This window comes from Lolium rigidum, chromosome 3, assembly GCF_022539505.1.
Source record: "Lolium rigidum isolate FL_2022 chromosome 3, APGP_CSIRO_Lrig_0.1, whole genome shotgun sequence".
NCBI lineage: Eukaryota > Viridiplantae > Streptophyta > Magnoliopsida > Poales > Poaceae > Lolium > Lolium rigidum.
In genome coordinates this window covers 303,342,886-303,354,321 of record NC_061510.1, presented here as the reverse complement: position 1 = coordinate 303,354,321, position 11,436 = coordinate 303,342,886, and positions in this window count along the sequence as shown.

Here is an 11,436-nt window from a genome sequence, read left to right as displayed (position 1 = left end):
AATAGCTATGAAAGGGGGAATAGATCGCATCAATACTATCATAGTAATAGTTAACTTCATAATCTACAAGAGATTACAATCATAACCTACGCCAAGTACTACATGATGCACACACTGTCAACATTACATCATGGATGAGGAATAGACTACTTTAATAACATCACTAGAGTATCACATAGATTAATAGTGATACAAAGCTCATGATCACATAAAGATCACACCATGGGAGAGAGAGATGAACCACATAGCTACCGGTAGAGCCCTCAGCCTCGGGGGAGAACTACTCCCTCCTCATCATGGGAGACAGCAACGGCGATGAAGATGGCGGTGGTGTCGATGGAGATGAAGGTGGTGTCGATGGAGATGACTCCGGGGGCAATTCCCCGTCCCGGCGGCGTGCCGGAACAGAGACTTAAGTCCCCCGAAACTTGTCTTCGCGATGGCGGCGGCTACGGAACTCTTCGTGGAATATCGTCGGTTCTCTTAGGGTTTTCGCGACGGGGACAATATATAGGCGGAAGGGCGGCCTCGGAGGGGCACCAGGGCGCCCTGCCCACCTGGTGGCGTGGCCAGGAGTGGGCCCACGCCCAGGTATGTTGTGGGCTCCTCGTGGCCCCCCTTCGTCTCTCCTTCGGACTCCGTGAAGCCCCTGGAAAATAGGAACGTGGCCTTTTGTTTCGTCCAATTCCGACAATATTTCCTGTGTAAGATTTCTGAAACCAAAAATAGCAGAAAACAGGAACTGGCACTTCGGCATCTTGTTAATAGGTTAGTTCCGGAAAATGCATAAAAACGATATAAAGTGTATAAAAAACATGTGAGTATTGTCATAAAACTAGCATAGAACATAAGAAATTATAGATACATTTGAGATATATCAAGCATGCCCAAGCTTAGTTCCTACTCGCCCTCGAGTAGGTAAACGATAACAAGGATAATTTCTGAAGTGACATGTGATGCGTGCAGTCGACACGTCCGTTGGGAACCCCAAGAGGAAGGTGTGATGCGTACAGTAGCAAGTTTTCCCTCAGAAAGAAACCAAGGTTTATCGAACCAGGAGGAGCCAAGAAGCACGTCGAAGGTTGATGGCGGCGGGATGTAGTGCGGCGCAACACCGGGGATTCCGGCGCCAACGTGGAACCTGCACAACACAACCAAAGTATTTTGCCCCAACGTAACGAGTGAGGTTGTCAATCTCACCGGCTTGCTGTAACAAAGGATTAGATGTATAGTGTGGATGATGATTGTTTGCGAGAAAACGAGTAGAACAAGTATTGCGATAGATTGTATTCGATGTAAAAGAATAGGACCGGGGTCCACAGTTCACTAGAGGTGTTTCTCCCATAAGATAAATAGCATGTTGGGTGAACAAATTACAGTTGGGCAATTGACAAATAGAGAGGGCATGACCATGCACATACATGATATGATGAGTATAGCGAGATTTAATTGGGCATTACGACAAAGTACATAGACCGCTATCCAGCATGCATCTATGCCTAAAAAGTCCACCTTCAGGTTATCATCCGAACCCCTTCCAGTATTAAGTTGCAAACAACAGACAATTGCATTAAGTATGGTGCGTAATGTAATCAATAACTACATCCCCGGACATAGCATCAATGTTTTATCCCTAGTGGCAACAGCACATCCACAACCTTAGAACTTTCTGCCACTGTCCCAGATTTAATGGAGGCATGAACCCACTATCGAGCATAAATACTCCCTCTTGGAGTTAAGAGTAAAAACTTGGCCAGAGCCTCTACTAATAACGGAGAGCATGCAAGATCATAAACAACACATAGGTAATAGATTGATAATCAACATAACATAGTATTCTCTATCCATCGGATCCCAACAAACACAACATATAGCATTACAGATAGATGATCTTGATCATGTTAGGCAGCTCACAAGATCCGACAATGAAGCACATAAGGAGAAGACGACCATCTAGCTACTGCTATGGACCCATAGTCCAGGGGTGAACTACTCACTCATCACTCCGGAGGCGACCATGGCGGTGAAGAGTCCTCCGGGAGATGATTCCCCTCTCCGGCAGGGTGCCGGAGGCGATCTCCTGAATCCCCCGAGATGGGATTGGCGGCGGCGGCGTCTCTGTAAGACTATATGTAGGCGGAAGGGCAGCCTCGGAGGGGTCACGGGGGCCCCACAGGCTTGGGCCGCGCGGGCCCCCCTGGGCCGCGCCGCCCTAGTGTGGCGGCGCCCCGTGGCCCCACTTCGTCTTCTCTTCGGTCTTCTGGAAGCTTCGTGGCAAAATAGGCCCCTGGGTGTTGATTTCGTCCAATTCCGAGAATATTTCCTTACTAGGATTTCTGAAACCAAGAACAGCAGAAAACAGCAACTGGCTCTTCGGCATCTCGTTAATAGGTTAGTGCCGGAAAATGCATAAATACGACATAAAGTATGCATAAAACATGTAGATATCATCAATAATGTGGCATGGAACATAAGAAATTATCGATACGTCGGAGACGTATCAGCATCCCCAAGCTTAGTTCCTGCTCGTCCCGAGCAGGTAAACGATAACAAAGATAATTTCTGGAGTGACATGCCATCATAACCTTGATCATACTATTGTAAGCATATGTAATGAATGCAGCGATCAAAACAATAGTAATGACATGAGTAAACAAATGAATCATAAAGCAAAGAGTTTTCATGAATAGTACTTTCAAGACAAACATCAATAAGTCTTGCATAAGAGTTAACTCATAAAGCAATAAATCAAAGTAAAGGTATTGAAGCAACACAAAGGAAGATTGAAGTTTCAGCGGTTGCTTTCAACTTATAACATGTATATCTCATGGATATTGTCAATGTAAAGTAATATAACAAGTGCAATATGCAAGTATGTAGGAATCAATGCACAGTTCACACAAGTGTTTGCTTCTTGAGGTGGAGAGAAATAGGTGAACTGACTCAACATTAAAGTAAAAGAAAGGTCCTTCAAAGAGGAAAGCATTGATTGCTATATTTGTGCTAGAGCTTTGGTTTTGAAAACAAGAAACAATTTTGTCAACGGTAGTAATAAAGCATATGTATCATGTAAATTATATCTTACAAGTTGCAAGCCTCATGCATAGTATACTAATAGTGCCCGCACTTTGTCCTAATTAGCTCGGATTACCGGGATTGTCATCACAATACACATGTTTTAACCAAGTGTCACAAAGGGGTACCTCTATGCCGCCTGTACAAAGGTCTAAGGAGAAAGTTCGCATTGGATTTCTCGCTTTTGATTATTCTCAACTTAGACATCCATACCGGGACAACATAGACAACAGATAATAGACTCCTCTTTAATGCATAAACATGTAGCAACAATTAATGTTCTCATATGAGATTGAGGATATATGTCCAAAACTGAAACATCCACCATGGATCATGGCTTTAGTTAGCGGCCCAATGTTCTTCTCTAACAATATGCATGCTCTAACCATTAAATGAGTGGTAAATCTCCCTTACTTCAGACAAGACGGACATGCATAGCAACTCACATGATATTCAACAAAGAGTAGTTGATGGCGTCCCCAGGAACATGGTTATCGCACAACAAGCAACTTAATAAGAGATAAAGTGCATAAGTACATATTCAATACCACAATAGTTTTTAAGCTATTTGTCCCATGAGCTATATATTGAAAAGGTAAAGAATGGAAATTTTAAAGGTAGCACTCAAGCAATTTACTTTGGAATGGCGGAGAAATACCATGTAGTAGGTAGGTATGGTGGACACAAATGGCATAGTGGTTGGCTCAAGGATTTTGGATGTATGAGAAGTATTCCCTCTCGATACAAGGTTTATGCTAGCAAGGTTATTTGAAACAAACACAAGGATGAACCGGTGCAGCAAAACTCACATAAAATACATATTGTAAACATTATAAGACTCTACACCGTCTTCCTTGTTGTTCAAACTCAATACTAGAAATTATCTAGACTTTAGAGAGACCAATTATGCAAAACAAATTTTAGCAAGCTCTATGTATTTCTTCATTAATGGGTGCAAAGTATATGATGCAAGAGCTTAAACATGAGCACAACAATTGCCAAGTATCAAATTATTCAAGACATTTTAGAATTACTACATGTAGCATTTCCCGATTCCAACCATATAACAATTTAACGAAGAAGATTCAACCTTCGCCATGAATACTATGAGTAAAGCCTAAGGACATATTTGTCCATATGCAACAGCGGAGCGTGTCTCTCTCCCACACAATGAATTCTAGGATCCATTTTATTCAAACAAAAACAAAAACAAAAACAAACCGACGCTCCAAGCAAAGCACATAAGATGTGATGGAATAAAAATATAGTTTCAGGGGAGGAACCGGATAATGTTGTCGATGAAGAAGGGGATGCCTTGGGCATCCCCAAGCTTAGACTCTTGAGTCTTCTTAAAATATGCAGGGGTGAACCACCGGGGCATCCCCAAGCTTAGAGCTTTCACTCTCCTTGATCATATCGTATCACCTCCCTCTCTTGATCCTTGAAAACTTCCTCCACACCAAACTCAAAACAACTCATTAGAGGGTTAGTGCACCATCAAAATTTACATGTTCAGAGGTGACATAATCATTCTTAACACTTCTGGACATTGCACAAAGCTACTGAAAGTCAATGGAATAGAAAAATCCATCAATCATATCAAAACAGGCAATACGAAATAAAAGGCAGAATCTGTCAAAACAGAACAGTTTGTAAAGACGAATTTTATTGAGGCACCAGACTTGCTCAGATGAAAATGCTCAAATTGAATGAAAGTTGCGTACATATCTGAGGATCACTCACGTAAATTGGCATAATTTTCTGAGTTACCTACAGAGAATTAGGCCCAGATTCGTGACAGCAAAGAAATCTGTTTCTTCGCAGTAATCCAAATCTAGTATGAACCTTACTATCAACGACTTTACTTGGCACAACAATGCACCAAACTAAGATAAGGAGAGGTTGCTACAGTAGTAACAACTTCCAAGACTCAAATATAAAATAAAACTACAGTAGTAAAAACATGGGTTGTCTCCCATAAGCGCTTTTCTTTAACGCCTTTCAGCTAGGCGCAGAAAGTGTATATCAAGTATTATCAAGAGACGAAGTATCAACATCATAATTTGTTCTAATAATAGAATCAAAAGGTAACTTCATTCTCTTTATAGGGAAGTGTTCCATACCTTTCTTGAGAGGAAATTGATATTTAATATTACCTTCCTTCATATCAATGATAGCACCAACAGTTCGAAGAAAGGGTCTTCCCAATATAATGGGACAAGATGCATTGCATTCAATATCCAAGACAACAAAATCAACGGGGACAAGGTTATTGTTAACGGTAATGCAAACATCATCAACTCTCCCCAAAGGTTTCTTTGTAGCATTATCAACAAGATTAACATCCAAATAACAATTTTTCAATGGTGGCAAGTCAAGCATATTATAGATTTTCTTAGGCATAACGGAAATACTTGCACCAAGATCACATAAAGCATTACAATCAAAGTCATTGACCTTCATCTTAATGATGGGCTCCCAACCATCCTCTAGCTTCCTAGGAATAGAAGCTTCACGTTCTAGTTTCTCTTCTCTAGCTTTTATGAGAGCATTTGTAATATGTTTTGTGAAAGCCAAGTTTATAGCACTAGCATTAGGACTCTTAGCAAGTTTTTGTAAGAACTTTATAACTTCAGAGATGTGACAATCATCAAAGTATAAACCATTATGATCTACAGCAATGGGATCATCATCCCCAATGTTGGAAAAAATTTCAGCAGTTTTATCACAGGCAGTTTCAGCAGTTTTAGCAGTTTCCGGCAGTTTTGCAAGCTTTGCATTAGAAGTGAAAACATTGCCAACACTAATTCTTTTACCATTATTAGTAGGAGGTGCAGCAACATGGTGAGCATTAACATTACTAGTGGTGGTAATAGTCCAAACTTTAGCTATATTATCTTCTTTAGCATGTTTTTCATTTTCTTCTCTTTCCCACCTAGCATGCAATTCGGCCATCAATCTAATATTCTCATTAATTCGAACTTGGATGGCATTTGCTATAGTAATAATATTATTCTAAATATCCTTATTAGGCATAACTTTCAATTTTAAAAGATCAACATCAGAGGCAAGACTATCAACCTTAGAAGCGAGAATATCAATCTTATCGAGCTTTTCCTCAACAGATTTGTTAAAAGCAGTTTGTGTACTAATAAATTCTTTAAGCATAGCTTCAAGACCAGGGGTGTGTTCCTATTATTGTTGTAAGAATTCCCATAAGAATTACCATAACCGTTACCATTATTATAAGGATATGGCCTATAGTTATTACTAGAATTGTTCAGATAAGCATTGTTGTTGAAATTATTATTTTTAATGAAGTTTACATCAACATGTTCTTCTTGGGCAACCAATGAAGCTAACGGAACATTATTAGGATCAACATTAGTCCTATCATTCACAAGCATAGACATAATAGCATCAATCTTATCACTCAAGGAAGAGGTTTCTTCGACAGAATTTACCTTCTTACCTTATGGAGCTCTTTCCGTGTGCCATTCAGAGTAATTAATCATCATATTATCAAGAAGCTTTGTTGCTTCACCAAGAGTGATGGACATAAAGGTACCTCCAGCAGCTGAATCCAATAGGTTCCGCGAAGAAAAGTTCGATCTGCATAAAAGGTTTGGATGATCATCCAAGTAGTCGAGTCCATGGGTTGGGCAATTTTTAACCAAAGATTTCATTCTTTCCCAAGCTTGTGCAACATGCTCATTCTCCAATTGTTTAAAATTCATTATGCTACTCCTCAAAGATATAATTTTAGCGGGGGATAGTATCTACCAATAAAAGCATCCTTGCATTTAGTCCAAGAATCAATACTATTTCTAGGCGAGAGATAGCAACCAATCTTTAGCTCTTCCTCTTAATGAGAAAGGAAACAATTTTAATTTTATAATGTCACCATCTACATCTTTATACTTTTGCATTTCACAAAATTCAACAAAATTATTGAGATGGGCAGCGACATCATCGGAACTAACACCAGAAAATTGCTCTCGCATAACAAGATTCAGTAAAGCAGGTTTAATTTCAAAGAATTCTGCTGTAGTAGCGGGTGGAGCAATAGGTGTGCATAGGAAATCATTATTATTTGTGGTTGTGAAGTCACCCAACTTAGTATTCTCAACAGTACCCATTTTAGCAGTAGTAAATAAAGCAAACTAGATAAAATAAATGCAAGTAACTAATTTTTTTGTGTTTTTGATATAGAGTGCAAGACAGTAAATAAAGTAAAGCTAGCAACTAATTTTTTGTGTTTTGATATAATGCAGCAAACAAAGTAGTAAATAAAATAAAGCAAGACAAAAACAAAGTAAAGAGATTGGATTGTGGAGACTCCCCTTGCAGCGTGTCTTGATCTCCCGGCAACGGCGCCGGAAAAGTAGCTTGATGCGTGCGATCGACACGTCCGTTGGGAACCCCAAGAGGAAGGTGTGATGCGTACGGTAGCAAGTTTTCCCTCGAGAAAGAAACCAAGGTTTATCGAACCAGGAGGAGCCAAGAAGCACGTCGAAGGTTGATGGCGGCGGGATGTAGTGCGGCGCAACACCAGGATTCCGGCGCCAACGTGGAACCTGCACAACACAACCAAAGTACTTTGCCCCAACGTAACAGTGAGGTTGTCAATCTCACCGGCTTGCTGTAACAAAGGATTAGATGTATAGTGTGGATGATGATTGTTTGCATAAAACAGTAGAACAAGTATTGCAGTAGACTGTATTCGATGTAAAAGAATAGGACCGGGGTCAATAGTTCACTAGAGGTGTCTCTCCCATAAGATAAATAGCATGTTGGGTGAACAAATTACAGTTGGGCAATTGACAAATAGAGAGGGCATGCCCATGCACATACATGATATGATGAGTATAGTGAGATTTAATTGGGCATTACGACAAAGTACATAGACCGCTATCCAGACATGCATCTATGCCTAAAAAGTCCACCTTCGAGTTATCATCCGAACCCCTTCCGGTATTAAGTTGCAAACAACGAGACAATTGCATTAAGTATGGTGCGTAATGTAATCAATAACTACATCCTCGGACATAGCATCAATGTTTTATCCCTAGTGGCAACAGCACATCCACAACCTTAGAACTTTCCGTCACACTGTCCCAGATTTAATGGAGGCATGAACCCTCTATCGAGCATAAATACTCCCTCTTGGAGTTAAGAGTAAAAACTTGGCCAGAGCCTCTAATAATAACGGAGAGCATGCAAGATCATAAACAACACATAGTTAATAGATTGATAATCAACATAACATAGTATTCTCTATCCACCAGATCCCAACAAACACAACATATAGCATTACAGATAGATGATCTTGATCATGTTAGGCAGCTCACAAGATCCGACAATGAAGCACATAAGGAGAAAACGACCATCTAGCTACTGCTATGGACCCATAGTCCAGGGGTGAACTACTCACTCATCACTCCGGGAGGCGACCATGGCGGTGAAGAGTCCTCCGGGAGATGATTCCCCTCTCCGGCAGGGTGCCGGAGGCGATCCCAGAATCCCCCGAGATGGGATTGGCGGCGGCGGCGTCTCCGTAAGGTTTTCCGTATCGTGGCTCTCGGTACTGGGGGTTTCGCGACGAAGACTATATGTAGGCGGAAGGGCAGCCTCGGAGGGGTCACGGGGGCCCCACACGCTAGGGCCGCGCGGGCCCCCCCGGGCCGCGCCGCCCTAGTGTGGCGGCGCCCGTGGCCCCACTTCGTCTTCTCTTCGGTCTTCCGGAAGCTTCGTGGCAAAATAGGCCCCCGGGCGTTGATTTCGTCCAATTCCGAGAATATTTCCTTACTAGGATTTCTGAAACCAAGAACAGCGAGAAAACAACAAGCTGGCTCTTCGGCATCTCGTTAATAGGTTAGTGCCGGAAAATGCATAAATACGACATAAAGTATGCATAAAACATGTAGATATCATCAATAATGTGGCATGGAACATAAGAAATTATCGATACGTCGGAGACGTATCAACATGCTACTATCATAATCTTGATCAATACTATTGTAAAGCATATGAGATGAATGAAGTGATTCGAAGCAATGGTAAAGATAATGACTAAACAACTGAATCATATAGCAAAGACTTTTCATGAATAGTACTTTCAAGACAAGCATCAATAAGTCTTGCATAGGAGTTAACTCATAAAGCAATAAATTCTTAATAGAAGGTTTTGAAGCAATACACATGAAGATATAAGTTTCAGCAGTTGCTTTCAACTTTCAACATGTATATCTCATGGATAATTGTCAACACAAAGTAATATGATGAATGCAAATAAGCAAGTATGTAGGAATCAATGCACACAGTTGACACAAGTGTTTGCTTCTAAGATAGAAAGAAGTAGGTAAACTGACTCAACATAAAGTAAAAGAAAGGCCCTTCGCAGAGGGAAGCAAGGATTACTCTTTGTGCTAGAGCTTTTTGAATGGATCGTAGCGAACAACAGGGGGTGAATGGCGCTACGACAAGTTTTAGCCTTTTTCAAGTTTTAGTGCAACGGAAGGTAAAGGTGATAGCTTTAGCGATAGCAGCGTTCCTACAATGATCCTAGGACAAGTGCAACAAGTAAAGGAATCAACAAGATAGTAAGAGTAAGGAGCGAGACAACCGGAGGGCGCGGAGACGAGGCGAGGTTTGTTTCCCGTAGTTCCTTCCACAATAGGAAGTACGTACTGCGTTGAGGAGGTGCTAGTCTCACACAAGAGACTAGACGGCCACACCACGAAGGAAGGCCTCACCTTCTTCCTCGAGAGAGCTCCACGAAGGTGCTCCCCCTTCTCCACTAAGGCACCGGTTGAGGCGGTGATTCCTTCACAAGATTGGGGCGAGCTCCACAACAAGGAGGCTCCCAACACCCTGTGGAGCTAGTACATCACCAAGCTAGCTTCCATAGCTGCACTTTCTCCAATGTCCCACAATAGGAACCCTACCACCAAGATCCACTAAGGAATACCACGAATTGGCGAACTTTCTCTCGGTAGAATGATAGATCGGGGTCTCCTCCACCACTCCTCAAAGTATGAGCAAGATTTGTTGGATAGTTGGGGAGATCCCCTCACTTTGAGCTCAGCAACAATGGAGGAGAGAGAGAGAAGAGCTAAAAACGAGCTGGGGAAGAAGGGGCCTTTATATAGGTCCCTCCAAATCCAACCGTTTGTTATCACCGGAATTTGACCAGGTCAGAGGTGGGCCGCGATCAGGATGGGCTTAAAGATTATATACGGAAGAAATACGTGAATCGGCCTTGTGTACCAAGTTTGGGCTAATTGCCCGTGTATCTGTACCACAGTAGGATACGTGTCGGTTAGGAGTTAGAGTTTTACCCGTGCACGGTTAGGTGCACGCTTGAGTTAGAAAGTCCCCTGGACTATAAATATGTATCTAGGGTTTATGAAATAAACAACAACCAACGTTCAACACAAACAAATCTCGGCGCATCGCCAACTCCTTCGTCTCGAGGGTTTCTCCGGTAAGCACCATGCTGCCTAGATCGCATCTTGCGATCTAGGCAGCACAAGCCTACCCACGTTGTTCATGCGTTGCTCGTGCTGAAGCCTTTTTGATGGCGAGCAACGTAGTTATCTTAGATGTGTTAGGGTTAGCATTGTTCTTCGTATCATATGCTGTCGTAGTGCAACCCTTATACATCTTGCCGCCCTTACACCTATCTTAGGTGTAGGGGCGGCACCCGCTTGATCATAATTTAGTAGATCCGATCCGTTACGGTTGCTCCTTGTTCTTCAAGGATTAGTTTAACATCCGCAATAGTTAGGCCTTACAAAGGGTTGGAGGATCCAGCGGCGTGTAGGGTGTAATTTGCTAGCCCTAAACAGGATGTTCCGAGGATCAACCTCGTGTTGGTTTTTAGGCCCTGTCTAGGATCGGCTTACGATCACCGTACGCGAGCGCGAGGCCCAATCGTGAGTAGGATGATCCGATTATGCGGTGAAAACCCTAAATCGTCGTAGATCGCTTTAGCTTTATCTTGATCAAGCAGGACCACCATATATTTGTGCACCTCGTACGAATCATGGGTGGATCGGCTCTTTGAGCCGATTCACAGGACAACCTGAGAGCCGATCGAGGCTCGTATTTAACGTTTACGTGTATGCCATGCAGGAAACTAAGCGAGGCATCATCCAACACCTTCCCCGACCAGGTATAGGTCAGGTGGCACGCCCTTGCGACAACATCGGACGTGTGACCGGAAGGCTTTGCGGGCCGTCGCTCCGAGGGACCGGGGCCAGCCGCAGCCCTAGTTGTTCCCGGCTCTACGGTGTTGCCGCCGCCGCCCGCCGGTGAGTTCTCGACCGCAACACATTCGGCACGCCGGTGGGACAATCT